Source organism: Lynx rufus, unplaced genomic scaffold (genome assembly GCF_022079265.1).
Source record: "Lynx rufus isolate CCGP_SWC_20201006 ecotype Redwood Valley unplaced genomic scaffold, mLynRuf1.p SCAF_7, whole genome shotgun sequence".
NCBI lineage: Eukaryota > Metazoa > Chordata > Mammalia > Carnivora > Felidae > Lynx > Lynx rufus.
In genome coordinates this window covers 10,806,295-10,824,958 of record NW_025814889.1, presented here as the reverse complement: position 1 = coordinate 10,824,958, position 18,664 = coordinate 10,806,295, and positions in this window count along the sequence as shown.

Here is an 18,664-nt window from a genome sequence, read left to right as displayed (position 1 = left end):
ATCTATCTTCATTTGGAGAATCTGCATCATTCACTTCAGGTTGCCATTAAACCTTTCTCAGCTGGATTTCTCAGAAGACGCCACACTATCGGGAAAATCTGGCCTTTGGCTCCATGGTTACTACTCTTAGTTTGCTTGATGCTGGGGCGCTGGGGGTGAGGTTTGGATTCCTGGTCATAGCTAACGCCCTTCTGTCTCCTTCTGCTGCCTGGCTCCTCCTCTCAGAGGTCCGCAGCTTGTCTAGGAGCAAAGTTGTAACATCACTGGGATTCTGTCACTCCTGCAGAAGAAGGGGGAGGAGCCCCGGACAAGACCCCTGAGGCTCACAGGATGCCTGGTGTGTGTTTTCTGGTCATAGTGCCCTTCTGTTTCTTCTCTAGTCAAGACTTCTTGGCTAAGGGGTTCTGAGTGAGACAGGTGCCAGCCCTCCCCCGTCCCTGTGGACACTGCCTCTCTTGTCCTGGCCTCACATGGACCTCCCCATGCTGTCAGTTCAGCCTGCTTCTCCTCCTGATTCCCTTGTCTCTTGGTTTCTGATCAATATGGGCAGTACACAGTTGCATTAGTCCCAGGGTTGCTCCCGGGGCCTTGTAGACACCGAGGGGTTTCATTCCATCGTACTCAGGCTCCCACGAGCTACACCAGAAGCAAATCAGAACTATCTTCAGTCCTGGAGGAGGAGTGTAACCCCCAACCCTTTTCAGTGAACCACCAAGATACATCTTGATCCAAGGGGCACCCCCCTTCTTTCTGCGGAGTTAGGGAATATGGTGGGGGGTATGTGGTACCAGGGATATATGGCGTGTGCACAATGGTAAACCACCGCTTCAAGAGGAAATCCTCTGCTCTGTGTAACCCAGCTGCTGTCTCTGCTGTCTCAGAGACCACGTGGACTCTGAGGGGCCCGAGCAGATGGTTGGGGCAGTGAGGACCCGAGATCTGTAGGGGTCCCTGGGCCAGAAGTCAACACACCTGAGTTCTGGTCCCGTGAGGTAGGCAGAATAATGGTCGCCTGAAGATGTTCAATTCCCCAAACCTGTGAATGTTACCTCATGTGGCAAAAGCGTCTTTGCATAGGTGATAAAGGGTTGTGAGATGGGAAGAGACGCCTGGGTTACCCAGGTGGGCCCAGTATAATCACAACTGTCTTTATAAGGGGCGGGAGGTAGGAGGGTCAGAGCCAGGGAAGGAGATATGAAGAAGGAAGAAGTTGAAGCAGGGTTGTGGTTGCTGCCTGGAGTCACAAGCCAAAAAACATGGGTGGCCCCTACAAGTGGGAAAAGGCAAGGAAACAGGTTCTCCCCTAGAGCTTCCAGAAGAAATGCAGTTTGCCGACACCTTGATTTTACTGCAGTGGAACCCATTTGGACTTCTGACCTCTAGAATTGTGAGGTAATGCATTTGAGGTTTTTTTTAATCACTAGGGTAGCTGTAACTTGTTACAGCAGAACAGGAAGGGAATATACCCTACATTTGCCATTAGTGAGCTATTTGATTCTTGGGAAGGTAATTCCTTTTCCTCGGTCCCAGATACTGTATTTTAGGCACCGTCAAACATTTAATAGAAAATTTAAAGGAGCAGGATGCTCTTATTGATTGAAATCATATGTGGAAGGTCAGTGTGAATCAGATGGGTGCAGCTTCTTGGCAACGTTACGGACCCACTGGGTAGTGCAGACAGAAGGGCGTTGGGTCTCAGGCTATCTAGTGCTATTGACTTTCCCTGGTGGGGAGCCTGGGCACTCTGTGGACTCAATTGGTTGACAACCTTTGACACACACACATCAAAAAAAAAAAACAAACAAACAAACAAAAAACATTGGAGGGGCGCCTGGGTGGCTCAGTTGCTTAAGCATCTGACTCTTGATTTTGGCTCAAGTCATGATCTCCTTGTTCATGGGTTCGAGTCCTGTGCTAGGCTCTGCTCTGAGAGCACAGAGCCTGCTTGAGATTCTGTCTCCCTGTGTCTTTCTCAAAATAAATAAACATCAAAAAAAAACTTATTGGAATTAAGTAGAATTTAAACTTACTGTTGATATTAGTAAGGCTTATGCCTGTATTTTATCTTGGGTGTTATATACAACTCATAAGAATAGAGCTCTTGTTCAAGGCATTTCCAATTCTTCAAAGGTGCTCATTTTAAATCCCTACCCCTCCAGGAACTTAAGCAGGGAGATGGTGCCCATCCCTCTCGTATGAGTAGCCATTAATGCAACACATCTAGAAAGAATCACACTAGTTTTTCATTGTTACCGAAATGGACTTCTGTAGCCTGCCAGCATCCTCAAAGTGTTCTTGGGGAAGATCCTTTTTCCCTGGATGTTTCCTTTTGACTTTCTTCTGTTGCTCTTGGAGGCTAGCCAGGATCTCGTGCACCTCTCTGTGGCTCTTGGTTTCAGATGCTTAATGTTGGGGACATCCTAGGACATTGTGCTCAGAAAATGGAATGGGTAGGCGTTTGGGTGGCTCAGTTGGTTGAGCATCTGACTCTTGATTTCAGCTTAAAAAATGGAAAGGGTAAGTAAGGAGAGAAGCAGAGACATTTTCTTATTGGCACTAAAATGCTCTGGGAGGACACCAAGGGCAATATAAACACAGCCTGTGAAATCAAAGCATCATTTAAAAAATAAACAAGCTCAATAGGCTAGGATTACTACTGCCTTATGAAAAGCAACTTTAGGACTCAAAAAAAAAAACAAACACTAAATTGGAGGAGGGTTCTTGAATGTGAACTTGACTGTGCTGTTCAGGAAAATGTTCTACTTGGTCGCTTCATGAAGAAATACACAGAGCGAGATAAAAGGAGAATATGTTACATAGAATATGTATTTTCTTAGTGTTGACATAATGCCTATTAATCGGTGGAGGGCCTTGTTAAAATCGGGAACTCCTGCGTTCCTCCAGACGCAGCGATTCTGCTTCAGCAGGACTGGAGTGAAACACTTCTGGTGATTCTAAATGGACCGTCCCAGGCGGAGATTTTGACAATCCCCAGCGACTGTATCTGAGCCACCAAAGTGCTCAGTCCAGAGATTCAAGTCCACTCTTGGAAATTCGTTAGCAAGGACCCTCACGCATACTTCTTTTTGTTTCCCACGCTGCGTTCCTTCTAAAATATTTTATCAGGTGACTAAGTAGTCGTCTAGTAAAAGCAAAAGTATCTGTTGTTGTTAATGTTGTACAATATTATGCTGGGTAATGGTAACTCGAAACACATTGCAGTCCAATCAACCATTAGATTATTCTTTCTGAAATTAATAAGCTTTCTGTTCTCTCTGCTCATTTAAAATCACTTGAAGAGTCAAAGGTTTACACATCGGAAGATGTGAGGTTTGGGAAGGCCAGGAGAACCACTGAATTCGTTCACAACTCTTCTGAGTATTCTAGGGGACTTCCTTTCTTAGGTCATAGTTCATAGGTCAGGCCCTCTGCCTCAGCCCTTTGCCTTATTCAGACCTCAGTCTACCGGGGCGAGCCTACCTCTCCAGGTCTGAGCTCTTCTCAGTCACTCTGGACATCAGCAGGACTCCGGCCTCTCGCATCCTGGAAATAAACCTCGGTCACTGCAAGGAGAGCAGACCAGCCCACCCCTCCGCCTGCGTCCTCTGTGCTCGCCTGTCCGGCGGCTATTTTCCCTCTGCACCTCCTCTTTCTGGTTTCCTGCATAATTGGCCTTCTAGGGGAGGAAAAAATAATTGTCCCTGTGTTTGTGGCTGAGACCCCTATAATAAAGGTTAACAAGAGAAAAACAGGTTTATTAACATGTAGACCTCATGTATACGTGGGAGACACCCTGGGGTATCTCTCCAGATACCATCCTAATAGGGAAATTGGGGAGGAGGTAGGCCCCTTAGGGGAGAGGAAGTGATTATCGGAAAGGATGAGGGGTTTTAGAAGAACAGATGGGAGTGTGACAGTTTGTGACAAAGTCTGGGTGTGTCCCCTGCTGTGATGAGAGCCACTCTTCCCGGTTGATGAAACTCCCAGGGAAGGGATCTAGGACACTGAGTTCCTTTTGGAGAATCTGTTCGTAGGCAGATAAGAGGAGCTGAGAGAAAGCCTCTCCCTACATATGCTGTTTTTCAAGTGTCTAGGTCTTAAAATAATCAATATACCGAGGCGGCAGGTTTTGAGGTGCCGCGTCCTGAACTTCTGGTCCTATTTTGGGCAGCGTATTTCTGCTACCCTTCAGTCTTCATCTCTAAGACGTGTGCTGGCCCGTGCGGGTGGGGGCATTTGGGTGTTACAGGTGGGACTGCTTGTGGGCAGGGCCCTGGCACTTGCCACTCCATCTGAGCGGATGCAGCTCTGTGCGGGGCACAGGCTGGGTCTGTGTCTCTCTGTCTCTCTGTGTCTCTCTCTTTCTGTCTCTCTCTCTCACACACACACACACTGCATAGCCCCTACTTTTCAGCCTGTTTTTATTTATTTTTTTAATGTTTATTTATTTTGAGAGAGAGAGTGCTGGAGGCGGGGGCGTGGAGAGAGAGAGAGGGAGAAAGACCCAAGCAGGTTCCGTGCTGTCTGCACAGAACCTGACGTGGGGATCCATCTCACAAACCGTGAGATCACGACCTGAGCCAAAATCAGGAGTCAGAGGCTTAACCAGCTGAACCCCCGGGCGCCCCTCCAGCCTGCTCTGTACTTCCCTCTGCAGCCCTCCCTACATGTCCACTCTGGTTTTGGCCTCTCAGCACCTTCCTGGTGGGAAGGAAATTCCATTCTTTCCCAAGGATGGTGCTTCCTGGGCAGTCCTCTCAGAAGAGGGGGCCTTCTGTTCCCCACCTGGGGTCTGGGGATGGGAACTGGGCTTCTCCATCTTCTTCAGTGCTGCTTCTAGAGCATTACCTAGTCCTTTTTTTTTTTTTTAAGTTTATTCATTTTTGAGAGAGACAGAGTGTGAGTGGGGGAGGGGCAGAGAGAGAGATAGACACAGAATCTGAAGCAGGCTCCAGGCTCCGAGCTGTCAGCCCAGAGCCCGATATGGGGCTTGAACTCCTGAACTGCGAGATCATGAGTCCAAGTCGGACACTTAACCGACTGAGCCACCCAGGCGCCCCTACCTAGTCCTTTTTTAAAAAAAAAAGCAAAACCCTTTTCTCTGTAACCTCTAGTTTTGGTATGTGATAAGGAGGTTTCGAGATACGGAGTGGCTCATTCAAGAATTAGAACTCTCCTCTTCATTGCTATCTTTTGCAAAGACCTCAATTCAATAAATATGCTTTGCGGCCCTGCCAGACTGACTCTCCTCCCGTGTGTGTGTGTGTGTGTGTGTGTGTGTGTGTGTGTGTGTGCTCGTGCTCCCCTGAGGCTGCTGCTTCCTGGTCCTGTCACGCTCTCCTCCTCCTCCTGCCCAGCTGTCCTCTCCCTTGGGACCTGCTTTACAGTCCAGGTCCACATCCACTCCCGAGGTCCTGCAGTGTCTGTAAAGACAGCCTGGCAGTACACTGTCCCCATGATCCCGACCTCCTTGCCTCCTTCACATCTGCCCCACCTGCGGGGTCCTGTGATCTCCTACCCTTCTCCACCTCTGAGACCTTCAACCACACCCTGTGGTTTTATCAGTCTGGCTCTCAGGCTTAATGCATTTGGTCTTTGACCTCACAGAAAATGCCGGGGCCCAGGTTGTTCCGATTTCTTGTGACACATTAGCTTGCAATCTGGACTTTCTGCCTTTCGTGCTCAGCCCGAACCCTTGATTGATCACTGCAATGACTCTTACCAGACACATGCCTTGCACCTGTCCTGGGGAGCCCCCGCCCACTCACACCCCAGCCCCGGACTCCGAGGCAGCCTGCTTTCACTCTTACTGGATTTGTAAATTCTGCCGGTATGCTCCAACACTTAATTACACACCCAGTTGTGCAAGGTATGTGAATGTACAAATATGATAAAAGTCCTTGTCACAAACAGATGAAACTATTACTGGAGAAAATCTCTGGATTTTTGTCAGAGGGAATCCTTGTTTCTCTGTTTCTTTATTCTCTTTCTTGTGTTAAGAATTCTTAGGGCACCTGGGTGGCTCAGTCGGTTAAGCGTCCAACTCTTGAGTTCAGCTCAGGTCATGATCTCATGGTTAATGGGGGTTCATGGGTTCGAGCCTCTGAGCCATTAGCGTGGAACTCTTTCTCTCTACCTCTCTCTGCCTCTTCCCCGCTTGCGTGTGGGTGGGCATTCTCTCTCTCTCTCAGATAAACTAAAAAAAAATTCTTTCTCATTGGACTTGATTCCTTCTGCAGTCCTCTTATTGACCTTGAAGAGCTCTCCATGCAAAGACAGAAGCCGCTGATAAAAAGCCTTCTCCTCCTCAGAGAGAGCTCATTCATTCATTCATTCGCTTTCACTCATTCATTTGTTCGCTCCACAAATAATTGTTGGGCACCTCCTTTGTGCCAGGCGTGTCCTTGTGATGAGGGATACAGGGATGAACAAGACGGACAAAGTCCCTGCCCTCATGCAGCTTATGTGGTAGTGTGAGAAAATAGACAAGAAAGAGAGAGAGGAGGAAGGAAAGAAAAAGAATCAGAGTTGTAGGCACTAAGAATAATATGGTAGATGGCATGACCCAGTGGCTCTAGATTGGTTGCTGGAGGACGGGGGGGGGGGGGGGGCGGGGAACGGGTCTCAGATTAAACATGGAACCAGTCGAGAAACCACAAATGCTAATTGTAGTAGGAGGGGCACGTAGGCAAGAGGGGCTATGTGCTCAGAGAGTGTAAACTTAAGATCAGACCAAACAAAACCTAATTAGCAGTGCAGTTGCATGCACCCCACTATTAAAAAAAGAAACACCTTAATTCCCTTATTCTTAGCTCCATTGGAATGGACTATTCAGAATTCTAGTCACCTCTGGAGCAAAACAGCTTTGCAGCAAACACGCAGACACTGACAAATGTTAACTGCCAGGTGGCCTAGTCAGTTCTGATAGAATTTCTTTCCAAGGCAAGAAATGTGCCACCTTTCCTGGGCGGGAATCCTACCACCCTCTTCTTGCTCTCCGAGTAGGAGAGAAGAAGAAGAAAGCAAGCCAAACCAATCAGACCCAAGCCGAGAAGCCAAACCCAAGCCCAACATCTCACTTCCCCCTAAACAGAAGTAACTCCCGTTTCTCACAACTCTAGCAATGAGAGAAGGGATGGCCATCAGATACGCTGTCCTGATATTCTGCGCCATTTGGAGCAAAAGGGGCAGAGGAGAGGTTTTAAAAAGATGGGGCACCTGGGTGGCTCAGTTGGTTTGGTGTCTGACTCTTGATTTTTGACTCTGGTCATGATCTCACGGTTCATGGGATCGAGCCCTGAGTTGGGCTCTGTGCTGAGACTGCGGAGCCTGCTTAGGATTCTCTCTCCCTCTTTCTCTGCCCCTCCCCTGCTCAAACTCTCTCCCCCACCCCCAAAATTAATAAAAAGTAGGCTCAAAGAACGACACATTTCCTCCTTGATTGTTGAGAACAGCCTTGCAATTAAAATACTAAAAATACACCAGCTCTAAATTGTTTGACCAACCCACCTGCTATGGACTAAACTCACTCCCAAATGTAAATGTTGAAACCTCAGCCCCCTCGTGTGACTATATTGGAGGTTTAAGGGACTTGCAGGAGGTGATTGAGAGTAAATGAATTCATAAGGGTGAAGCCCTGATCTGTTACAACTGGTTTCCTTACAGGAAGAGGAAGAGGCCGAGATCTCGATCTCTCTCTCTCTGTCCTCCGAGGACACCCTGAGAAGGCAGCTACCTGTAAGTCAGGAAGAAGGCTGTCACTAGAATCTGATCATGCTGGCACCTTGAAATTGGACTTCCAGCCTCCAGAACGGTGAGAAACTAAATTTCTGTTGTTTAAGCTACCCGTGACGCTGTGTTCTGGCAGCCCAAACAGACTAAGATATCACCTTACCTCTAGCTGGCACGGAGAGGGTGCAGTAAAATGAGTGGAACATGACCTCACCACCCCCACTTCCCCACCCTGGACCCAGTGTTGGAAAAGTAGCTAATAAGATTGTGGTAACTCAAGGATTTAGGGTAGAATAAAAACAAAAACTCTCAGGGCACCTGGATGACTTAGTTGGTTGAACGTCCGCTTTGGCTCAGGTCATGATCTCTTGGTTCGTGAGTTTGAGCCCCACGTTGGGCTCTGCGCTGCCAGTGCAGAGCCTGCTTGGGATTCTTTCTCTTTCCCTCTCTCTCTGCCCCTCCCTGCTTGCACTTGCTAGCTTTGTCTGTCTCAGAATAAATAAGCTTAAAATAAATTCTCTCTCTTTTTTTAAGGCTTATTTATTTTGAGAGAGAGAGCAGGGGAGGGGCAGAGAGACAGAATCCCAGTCAGGTTCTGCACTGTCCATGTGAACCCAGACATGGGGCTTGAACCGAACTCACTGTGAGAAGTAAGTGAGATGATTCGTTTTCAGAAATACCAAATAAAAGCTGTGCTGTCTAATTAACATTGGTTTGTAACCTACTGGAAATATGTATGGAACCACCCCCACCCCATCCCCACCGTGGAGTCCCAAACCCTTAGACACTTTCCTTCCTGGTTCTTCTCCCCTCTCCATTTTATGGGTTTATTTTTCACAGGCTTTGCAGTGAGCATGGGCCAAAGAACTGAAAGTCTCTGCATCACCTCAGGGAAGGTACATTTGTTCCAATCAGACTACTATTTGGCCTTAATGTGGGTATAGGTAACTTCCGGGTAAGGCTGTAACCTCTGTAGTATCAGCCAATGAGCCAGGGGAGGAACTTGTGTGCTAGGAGCCAATGAGGAACCAGGGGAGGGGTTTGCGTGTTAGGAGCCAATGAGGAAGCAGAGGAGGGACTTGCATGCTGGGAGATAAATTGTCTGCTGTAACTGCTCCGAGTCAGACACCCGCTCTTGCAAGATCATTGACTAAAACCTCGCTTTCCTGTGCTCTGAGTCTCCGTGTCTCTCCTTTGACTGGGTCAGTGGGCTTATTTCTCACACTCACAAACCGTGAGATCATGACTAGAGTTGAAATCAAGAGTTGGATGCTTAACCTACTGAGACACCCGGGCATCCCCCAAATTTTCTGTTTTTTATAACTTGGAATTCATGTATTTTTTAAACCAAAAGTTTATTAATATATATTTTTTACATTTAAATTCAAGTGAATTAATATACAGAGTAGCCTTAGGTTCAGGAGTAGAACCCAAGTTTATTCATATTTTTAAATGCATTATTTTTTCATTTATAGCCGGCCATTGGAAATGTTTGCTGAGTGAATAAATGAACATTTGAGAAGGATACCATTGACCCCATAATAGAAAAGACCTATACTTCTACATTTTTGCCTTAGCATTGAGATTTAGCTTTATGCTTGACCAAGACTGGGCCTAGATCCAGTGGGTGTGTGCCAGTGACACCCTCACTAAAAACGCCAGCACAACATCGAAGGTGTAGGGTGACTTTAGGGGACTCGAGGCACATTTGTCTTTATGGGACCCTTTCTCCAAAGAAAAATTAGAAATCCTATTTTACAGCGTCATGTTTTTTTTCTGATTTTAAAGGAAATGAACATGAAAACATTTTTGTGAGCTGTGAGAGTGTCGTGGGTCCTTGGCACTGCTCCTCTATGCCCTGATGGGCTTGGGCCATGTGACGGGGGTCTGAGCCCTGCTCCCATCACTTCCTGGCTGTGAGATTTGGGGACAATCACATGGTATCATCATCTATAAACTGAGATGGATGAAGGTTTCACAAGAAGGGGGAAAGTCTTCCTTGTTAGCAGGAGATTTGGTTGGGGGTACTCAGGTGTCTTAGGATGGAATGTGCTGGAAGCGTACTGCCTTGTCTTACAAGGGTGCTGGGTGAGTGGGAGCTGAAGGCAGACTCTGTGCCCCCCACCGAGAAATTTTAGGGCCACAGGTCAAGGGCAGAAATGTCAAAGGGAGAATCCTGTGAAGAGGCATCTCTTCTCCTTTGGACGTCTTCAGTGATCTTTCCGTTTTTCTGTGAAGTTTTCTGGGAGTTGAATCTATTTGGGCAAAGCTGAAGGTGCTGCGTCCTGCTTGGAGGTGGGGTTGGGTCTGGAGCAGAAGCAGCTGCCCCAACTTACGGTGCCTGAAACTCCGCACAGACACCCTGCTGCCTCTTCACATGGGCAGCCCTGGGCAGGGCTCCAAGCGCCGTGCAGGCCTCATTTGCATCCGTCTATCCCAGGATTGATGCACTGACGATGATTATCAGGACAGTGGTTCTCAACTGGGCGTGGCTTTATTCCTCCTCCTCCTCCTCTGCACATTTGGCAATGTCTGGAGACAATTTTTGTTGCTGTAACTGCAGGGAAGGGTGCCACTGGTGTCCAGTGCGTGGAGGCTGGACTGCTGCCAGACGTCCTTCCGTGCACAGGAGGGCCCCGAAACAGGGGTCACCTGGCTCAGGGCGTCCATAGTGCCTGGCTTGAAAAACCCTGATATACAGCCCTTCCGCTAAGGGGTGCCCGGGAATAAAAGCTCCCAAGCAATCTTTATAGCACACTGTGAGGTCAGCCAATTGTATCAGGATTATTATTTTTTAAATAATTTATGAACTTCTTCCTCTCCACTGCCTGGCCTGAACTAACATCTAACTAAGTTCACCATATAACCTGCTAAATAAGTTCCGTTTATTCTCAGGACTAAGAAACAAATGTGACTTTCCGTTCACAGTAACCAAGCAAGTTAGGCAGCCGAGATTTCTGTCCAGAGGTAAAGCACCAATGCCCTCTGCTGGAAAAGTTTATAACTGCTGCTTTGTGCGCAGGACAAGAATGAGTTGACGCCTGTTATTCTTTTTTTTTTAATTTTTAAAAATTTTTGAGAGCGAGAGACAGAGTGTGAGAGGGGGAGGGGCAGAGAGAGGGAGACACAGAATCCGAAGCAGGCTCCAGGCTCTGAGCTGTCAGCACAGAGCCCAACGTGGGGCTCGAGCCCACAAGCTATGAGATCATGACCTGAGCCAAAGTCGGACATTCAACCGACTGAGCCACCCAGGCGCCCCTGATGCCCCTCATTCTAACTGAGCAAGCGTCTGGGGCCACTGACCTTGTTTTGAACTTGTGATTGCCTAAAAGGGTGGGGTTTACATTGGTCTATAGGATCCATTCGTTTCTTCTATCATATCCAAAAGTTTAGACATTATTTGATAATGATCAAATATTCCTCATCCTTCTGTATAAGCACAGAATTAACTCATGAAACAGTGTCAGAGTTTAATGATAGAAATAACAGAAGCAGATCCCAGGGTGCTTCTTAAAATTTTTTAAAAATTATAGAAAGTTTGGAAAAAAAATAAAATAGAGAAAAGTAAGAAGAAGAGGAAAAATTTTGACAGTCCCACTTCCAGAAAAAAAATTTTTACATTTTGGAATATTTTCTTCCAGTTCCAGTTTCTAGGAATATAATGACCTTTTATTTATTTTATTTATTTAAAAAAAATTTAATACTTATTTTTGAGAGAAAGAGATAGAGTGTGAATGGGGGAGGGGCAGTGAGAGAGGGACACACAGAATCCGAAGCAGGCTCCAGGCTCGGAGCTGTCAGCACAGAGCCCAACATGGGGCTTGAACCCATGAACCATGAGATCATGACCTCAGCCGAAGTCGGAGGTTCAACCAACTGAGCCACCCAGGTGCCCATAATGACCTTTTACAAAGTTATTTTTATTTTTTTTAAGTTAATTTATTTATTTTGAGAGAGACAGAGAAAGAGGGAGAGAGCGAGAATCCCAAGCAGGTTCCACGCTGTTAGTGCAGAGCCTGATGCGGGACTTGATCCCATGAACTGTGAGATTGTGACCTGAGCTAAGATCAAGAGTCAGATGCTCAACCGACTGAGCCACCCAGGTGCCCCCAGAATTATTTTTATTGTTTGCTTTGCCTAATTGTCACATGCTATAGACACAAATGTGTGTCCTTTTTCCCCCTCTGACTACATCATAACCGTTTCCATGTTACAATGAGCATATATTGTTCCTGTGGGGGACATGCAGACATGTCACCTAGATTCCGTTTCTGGGGAAGGATGTGCTGTCCCAACTTCTGCCTTTGGCCGCCACCCTGCAGAGGGTACCTTGGCTGTGAGTAGTCACCTGGACCAGGTTCATGCCCCTCCCACCACAGCCGGCACCCAGGGACCAGCAGAGACAGGTGTGATGGTTCCTGCCATTCTGGCCCAGGGGGAAGAACGCTGGTGGCTGTGTTGGCTGTGGAGCTTACCAGGAGGTCGGCTGTCCCCGGACTTGTGCCTCCGCCTGTTCCTGCTTGTCTCCCACAGCTGTTCGTCTCAAGGCTCTTCCTGAATACCTTGTGCACACGACATTCCCTTCACAGTCTGCCTCCCACAGAGCATATCCTGGGTGCCTGTGACTATTGTAACTTTTTGAATGTGGTACTATGTACACGTGTTGAAAAACGGCAACACATGTGAACGGTACAAAAGGGTACGCAGTGCAAAAGTGAGTCTCTCTCTCACCCTGACCCCAGTCCCCCTCCCCGCGGGTGTTCTCCCCAGAGGCAAACACCATTATCCGTTTTGAGTGTACCTTTCCAGGGCTGGGCTGTACATATACAAACACAGATACCGTGAGGGTTAATTTTATGTGTCCACCCGACTGGACCACAGGATGCCCAAGTAGCTGGTTAAACATTAATTCTGGAGGGCGGCTGTGAGGGTTCCGGGAAGACCTCAGCATTTGAATTGGTAGACTGAGTAAAGTGGACTGCCCTCCCCAGATGGGCGGAACTCGTCCAATCAGTTGAGGGCGTGAGCGGAACAAAAAGCAGGAGGCAGGGAAGGTTCTCTCACGTCCTGCGTGACTGCAGGAACCCGGACAGTCCGTCTTCTCCTGCCCTGAGAAGCTCCTGCTTCAGGCCTTCGGACGTGGCTCTCCGCCCGTGAACTTCATCACCAGCTCTAGGCCTGCCGGCTCTTCAGTTTGCCCACTGCAGACGGTGGGACCCCCTCAGATGCCACAAGGGCATGAGCCAGTTCCTCATGATTCATCTCTTTCTAAAGATCTCGGTCTGTCCAACTGTCCTACTTGTTCTGATTCTCACAGAACCCTAATGCAGCTGCGTTATCACTGTAAAAAAAAAAAAAAGAGAGAACTTTTTATTTTGAAAATAATTCCAGATTTACCTGAGAGTTTCAAAGATAGCGCAGGGCTCCTTCCAGCGGCTTCCTCTCATGTTCACATCTTACACCACCACATCCACCATAGCTGGGAAATTAACAGGGGTGTATACTGTTGGCCCAACTACAGATCAAAGCCCGATGACGCCAGTTTTCTACTCCTGTCCTTGTCCTGGACGATGCGGGTTCCACTTTGTGCCCACCAGACTTTGTAGCTTTTGTTCTCCCTTCCAGCAGAGGTCCTGGAATGACCACACTTGTGGTGGACTCCAGCCAGTTCTGCTCCTTATATTCTGTTCCAGCATAAATAACACCCTGGCTCACCGTTGTTCATAAAGCTTTTTCTGAATTTCTCATTCTTTCCTGAGGGTACAGGGGGTGGCCATTTTCTAAAGTTTCATGTCACACTAAATTTCTCTTACCCCGAGAGCACATCAATGCACCCTTTGCACTGCCCTTTGGTCAGCAGTGATGACCTAAACAGATTCACGCTGCTCCGATGCCCTCTGGCCTCTCAGGACAGCATTCCACATGTCAGTGATGTCCGATGTCAGACATATGAGTTTCAATGAATCTCTTGGACACATCCCTCCAGAGGCTTCTGTTCTCCTTCGGTTGGGGCTGGTTCCTCTCCAGGCCTCCTGCCCGGCCGTCACATTGGGACTCCCCTTTGCTGTCGTTCTTAGATCTCCCTTGGCCCCTCTCCTAGGTTGGTATCTTAACCTGGGCTTCTTGTAGAAAGCAGTGCCCAAGCCCCAGCTTGGCAAGCAGGTGATTTACTTTGGAAAGTTATCCTGGGAGGAGGGGTGGAGGCATGAAGCAGAGGAGGGAAGGTATGAAGTATGTTGTGAGATCAAAGAAAGCACGTATGTTAGTCTCTGCCCTTGTTCCTGGCGCATAGCTCCCGAGACCCTTGTAATTTCCCGATAACAGCACTAGGAGCGTCTTTTGTTCTAATATTTGGTGTTAGAGCCTGGTTCCTGACACAGAGCTCCTAAATCCCCTGGAATTTCCTGGATGATAGCAGTGTATTTTGTTTGAATGAGGCCACTCTGGGGTTCACTTCAAAATAGTCTGCGGATGGGGGTAGTGAGTATGGGACAGAGCATACAAGATTGGCCATGGATATGTTATCCATTGATAATTGTTATAAAGATATTTTTAATGTTTATTTTTGAGAGAGAGAGAGAGAGAGAGAGAGGGAGACACAGAATCTGAAGCAGGCTCCAGGCTCTGAGTTCTCAGCACACAGTCCCATGCAGGGCTCAAACCCACAAACTGTGATATCATGATCTGAGCCAAAGTCGGACGTTTAACCGACTGAGCCACCTGGGTGCCCCGGTAATTGTTAGAAATCTGGGTAATAATTGTTAAAGCTGAGTACGTGGTAGTGTGTGACACTTTTCTCTCAACTTTTCCATGTGTTTGAGACTGTTCATAACTAAAAACCTTTTTAAAAAGTGTGCCCTTCCTGGTTAGATTCACATATCTGGTGGTAGGGAAGGTGAAGGAGGGCATGTGGACCTTGACATTGTTGACATGAGTGGTGGGAACTTCAGACGTCTCCAAGTGCTTCCCTATGCCATCATCATGTTAAGACGGTGCATGTGAGGGGAGAACTAAACAGTCCATCAAGGAAACTGGATGCCTGCTTTCAACACTTGCTAGTTGTAGACTTTTCCAAGGCAGACCTGTCATTCATGGTGAGACTGTGTCGCCCCTAAGGACTAAGTCCTGGTGATTATTTCACCCACAAGGTCTCCATGATTTATTTTAAAAAGAAACAGAATCAAACCTGAAATATGTCTTTAAGGAAATGGAGGAGCATGATGCTGGAGGGTGAGCCATTCATTAAAGCCTGGACATTTGTCTAAGTTCTCTGCACGAGCCCCGGGGCGGCTGTCAATGCAGGAGGGGTATCTCAGTGGGCCTACCTGAGCTCTTTCCTGCTGCAAAGATGGATGGTTTCTAAGTGGAACCTCTTCTCCTCACAGTAACCAGGCATGATATTGAGTAAAATAACGGTCAGAAAGAACATCACCAGGTCCCTAATGAGAAGCAGTTGACAAAAGAATTATTCTAATGTTCATCAAAAAGCCAATAAATGTCAAGGAAGGGACTGGAGAGGAGCAGCTCATAAATTCTTTCTCGAGGGACCTCTGGAGGGGACTTTGGGGACAACACCCCTGCTCTGCCTTTTTCCTGAACATTGCTAAAGAAACTTCCAGAGAGCTTGGGACATTTAGGGGGGGCTTACCCTCATCGTTTCGAGGGGACGTCAATAGGGAGGCCATCCCGCTCTTAGAGGATCCTGCTTTTGGTGCCAGTACTGGGTAGGTCTGTTCCTCTTCAGTCATGTAGACACCGTGTGTGTGATGTCACAACTTGTGAGGTAACTGAGAACTGAGATCGCTTCCAGCTTGAAAAGTCAAAGCTTTATGCGGATGATCCTATCAAAATGGATTTCTCCTCTTGATTCCTATAATCGGCGTTGCCAATGGGGCTCATTCAGCAGCCTCCCCCATTGCTTCATTGTAACATGTGTTCTGTTGCTAAATCTTGGTCTCACTTTTTTGTTAGGGGAAGGGGACGCTCACTGAGAGGCCAGCGTCAACCTGCCTCTTGACTTAGTTCAGTATTCTCCCAAAGGCAGACCCCGAATCAAGGACTTATGTGAAGGTTGTTTATTTGGAAAGTGATGGCAGGATCCCCAGTGAGGGTGTGGGACAAGGGAAGGCAGGGAAGGAGAGAGCTGGTAAAGTCTTCGTGAACCGACAGGTCGGTGCTATGGATGATGGATTCAGCCCTGCCGGGCCCTTCTGAGAAAACACAGACCCATATCTCAGCGTTGTTTCCTCAGTCAACTGGGGGGGGGGGGGTGGCATTTATCCATAGGCTCCTGTCTCCTGCTGCTACAGGGGTGTCCCTGGTTGGCCTGCTGAAGGCCGAGCCAGCTGGTGGAATGCCAAAAATCACCCCCAGAGAGGCAGAGAGAAGCGCCTGAGGGTGTGTCTTAGCTCAGGCCGCTCTAACAAAAGACCACAGACTGGGGGGCCTAAGGGAAGAGATTTATTTCCTTACAGTTCTGGGGGCTGACAGTCCACAATCAGGTGTCGGCAGGTTTGGTTCCTCTGGAGGTCTCTATCTGCTGCTGGCGGGCGACTGCCTTCTTGCTGTATCTACGTATGGCTTTTCCTCTGCGCGTGCACATCCCTGGTATGTCTCTCTCGTCTCCTAAGGACACGGGTCTTATGGGAGTAGGGTTCCATCCCAGCGACCTCCTTTAACCTTACTCTTCAGAAGCCCTTCCTCCAAATGCAGTCGTGTTGGGGAGCAGGCCTTCAACAGAGGAAGTTGGTGGGAACAGAATTCAGTCCATGACAGGGGGAAGCGCTTACCTGTGGAAACTGCCCACTGCACCTGCAGGCGTAATGGGGGTGGGACAGGGGGATGTGGAGTTATGGGGCAAGTGGTCAACAGTATTGCTACGCATACATTAATTGAACCCTCCTAACCAGTTAGGAGCTGGGTGTTACTGTCACCCCGCATAACCACCAAGACCTTCAGACTCAAAGAGGTTGAACAGCTAGTGATAGGGATGAGCTCAGAGGTAACTCAGCTCTCTGATTCTTGTCCCGTGATAACTGTTTTGTATTTGAATGCTAACGTGTTCATGATTTAGACCAAGTTCATGGAGGGTCGCAATTGTCTTATGCTTAGAACAAAACAAACCCATCCCATAGTGCCTAACATAGGGCTTTGCAATTAAGTAGACACTTCATAAATACAAGCATTGATGTTTTAAAAATCACCTCTTGCCTGTTTCTTTTGGAAATAGATCCAGAAAAAAAAGAAAATCAATGCAACTAAAAGGAAGTTAAATCTGTTTTCATGGGAACGTGGTAACCTTGGGGAGACTGGTCACACCCACACTGAGGAGGGGTGTGATGGTCCTTGTGTGGGGAGGGGGAGGGGCACAACCATTGAGCCTGGCAACTGTCCACCCCCATTGGAATGGGGAGGGGTTGCTGATACAGGAACTGAGGGGCCTTGGGGAAACATCATTGGTAAAAACTGGACAGACTGGCTATCTGAAAGGATAATTATCAAATGATTAGAGTAAAAACTTCGACGACAGTAACAAATGAGACAATTTTGGCTTAAGGTTCAAATCAGCATATTAACCAATCTGATAGATTCTATCAAGTGCCGATCTATTAGATATCTTCACCCCTTGCCAACCAACCACATATGGTATATGCCTCTCTGGAATGTTTTATCACCAGAAGTGTTAGCATTTGGAGACTAAAACATGCTTCAGCAATGCCTTTAAAGAAAAACAGGCTTTACAGAACCCCTGGGACTGATTGCATCGAAGCAGAGCAACACGATGCCCGAGTACCGACCTACATTTACAAAGAGATGCTTACCGGCTTTGCCGGATCTACAAAGAAAACAGTGATTTAGTTCGTGTTCTGCTCAGTTATTTCACTTCCCAAAACTGATGGAGAAAATGTGAACTGAGGAGTTTTTAAAAGCCCGTCTGTATCATGTAGCCTGTGCGGGGGAACTGTACCCCTGGTAACGTTTAACTAGACCTAGCAGATCTTCCTGAAGGCCTGCTCTGTGCTGAGCAGTGCCTAGCCTCTGAGGATCCAAATGCCCAGTAAAGACTAACTGTGCTCCTGCAGGAATGCACACCTTTGCGGGGGAGGGGGGGGGAAGCAGGGAGGTGGGGGGATTGGAGAGGGTGGGACACTCGACTAGGAATTAACAAGAAATAATTTAGGGGTGCCTGGGTGGCTCAATCGGTTAAGTGTCCAGCTTCAGCTCAGGTCACGATCTCACAGTTCGTGGGTTTGAGCCCCACATGGGGCTCTGTGCTGACAGCTCAGAGCCTGGAGCCTGCTTCGGATTCTGTGTCTCCCTCTCTCTCTGCCCCTCCCCCACTCATGCACTCGAGTTCTCAAAAATAAACATTAAAAAAAAAAAAGAAGAAGAAATAATTTAACGTGGTTCCCACCCAAAAGAAGTCATCTGCTGAGTGATGCAGTGTAGTGGGCATCTAACAGTAAAAGAGGGGGCAGGAGAGTCGCATGGTGTGGCAGTCACAAGCCCGTGGCCCCACAACTGGACCCGCTGCATTTCACAACCCAGGTGCCCTGGGTTGTGACACCTGATGATGTGACACATGATGCAGAGAGGTCTTTGAAATTCTCAGACCACATTTCCTTAATCAGTTTTACAAAGTGGAAGTTTTGACCAGAACCTGCCCCTTCCTAGCTGGGTGACAGCGGGCAAGTCACTTAATAACTTCGTATTTTGGTTTCTTGTCTGTCTAATGGCATTCATAAGGCCTACTTCCTAGAGATTTTTGTGAGGATTCATGTGCTAACATCTGCAAAATGCTTAAGATGGTGCCTGGTGCAGAGCAATCACTACATAAATTTAAGTGTTGGTGGGCTCTAGATCGCATTCCCCTCAGGCTGATACATTTTTTTTTCTTTTTCTGAATTTCTAGAAGTTTCTAAAACTGGCAATT